A 1749-nucleotide genomic window follows, 5' to 3' on the forward strand; every position below is an offset into this window, starting at 1 on the left:
GCTGATGTATATCATGACAAGAGGGAGAGAGGGGGAGAGGGAGGGAGAGGGGGGGGGGGGAGAAGGGGAGAGAAAGGGAGAGAGGGGGAGAGAAAGGGAGAGAGGGGGAGAGAAAAGGGGGGAGAAAAGAAGAGAGAGGGAGGAGAAAGTGAGTGAGGGGGAGAGAGAGGGAGATGTGAAAGGGGGAATGGGAGGGTTAGAGGGGGGGAGAGAGCTGGAGAGAGAGAGAGGGGGAGAGAACGGGAGAGGAAGAGAGAGGGGGAGAGAAAGGGAAAGAGGGGGGAGAGAAAGGGAGAGGGGGAGAGAAAGGGCAAGAGAGGGAGGAGAAAGTGAGTGAGGGGGAGAGAGGGGGAGAGAAAGGGAGGAGAAAGGAGAGAGGGGGAGAGAAAGGGAGGAGAAAGGGAGAGAGGGGGAGAGAGGGGGAGAGAGAGGGAGGGAGGGGGAGAGAGGGGGAGGGAGGGGGAGAGAGGGGGAGAGAACTGGAGATAGAGGGGGAGAGGGGGAGAGGGGGAGAGGGAGAGAGAGGGGGAAAGAGAAAGGGAGAGAGAGAAAGGGAGAGAAAGGGAGAGGGGGAGAGAACTGGAGATAGAGGGGGAGGGGAGAGAGAAAGGGAGAGAGAGGGGAGAGAGAGAGGGGGAGCGAGGGGGAGAGATGGGGAGAGGGAGGAGAGAGAGGGGGAGAGAGAGAGGAGGAGGAGAGAAAGGGGGATGGGAGAGGGGGCGAGAAAGGGAGAGAGCGGGGAGAGAGAGGGGGAGAGATAGGGAGAGAGAGAGGGGGGGAGTGGGAGGGAAAGAGGGGGAGAGAACTATGAGATAGAGGGAGAGAGAGGGGAATAGAGGGGGGAGGTGGGGGGAGAGAGAAAGGGAGAGAGGGGGGAGAGAGGGGAGGGGGAGAGAGAGGGGGAGAGAGAGGGGGAGAGAGAGGGAGAGAGAGGGGGAGAGAGGGGGAGAGAGGGGGAGAGAAAGGGAGAGAGAGGGAGGGAGAGAAAGAGGGAGGGGGAGAGAGAGGGAGAGAGGGGGAGAGAACTGGGGAGAGAACTGGAGAGAGGGGGAGAGAACTGGAGAGAGGGGGAGAGAACTGGAGAGAGGGGGAGAGAAGGAGAGAGAAAGGGAGAGGGAGGAGAGGAAGGAGAGAGAAAGGGAGAGGGAGGAGAGGAAGGAGAGAGGGGGAGAGAGAGAGGGTGAGGAGAGAAAGGGAGAGGGGGAGAGAACTGGAGATAGAGGGAGAGAGGGAGAGAGAGGGGGGAGAGAGAAAGGGAGAGAGAGAGGGAGGGAGAGAGAGAGGGAGGGGGAGAGAGAGGGAGAGGGGAGAGAGAACTGGAGAGAGGGGGAGAGGAGAGAGAAAGGGAGAGGGAGGAGAGGAAGGAGAGAGGGGGAGAGAGAGAGGGGGAGGAAAGGGGGAGGGGAGAGGGGGAGAGAGGGGGTGGGAGGGGAGAGGGGGAGAGAGGGGGTGGGAGAGAGAGGGGGGAGAGAGAGTGGGAGAGGAGAGAGGGAGGGGGAGAGAGGGAGAGAAGGGGGGAGAGAGAGAGAACAAAGTGGACTTGTTAAAGTTACCTAATGACAGAAACAATTAATGTTCAATGAGATCACCTGTCCATGACTATTTCCATATTACAATGCAAAGCATTTCCAAAGCACACAGAATAAACCAAGCGTCCTGCCCTTTGGCTGTAAGTGATAGGAAATCATGTCCTGTGTGGCTGCTCACTGCCTGACTCGATTAATGTGATCCTTGTCTTCACAGGGCGAT

The sequence above is a fragment of the Scyliorhinus torazame genome, chromosome 28 (genome assembly GCF_047496885.1).
Source record: "Scyliorhinus torazame isolate Kashiwa2021f chromosome 28, sScyTor2.1, whole genome shotgun sequence".
Classification (NCBI taxonomy): Eukaryota; Metazoa; Chordata; class Chondrichthyes; order Carcharhiniformes; family Scyliorhinidae; genus Scyliorhinus; species Scyliorhinus torazame.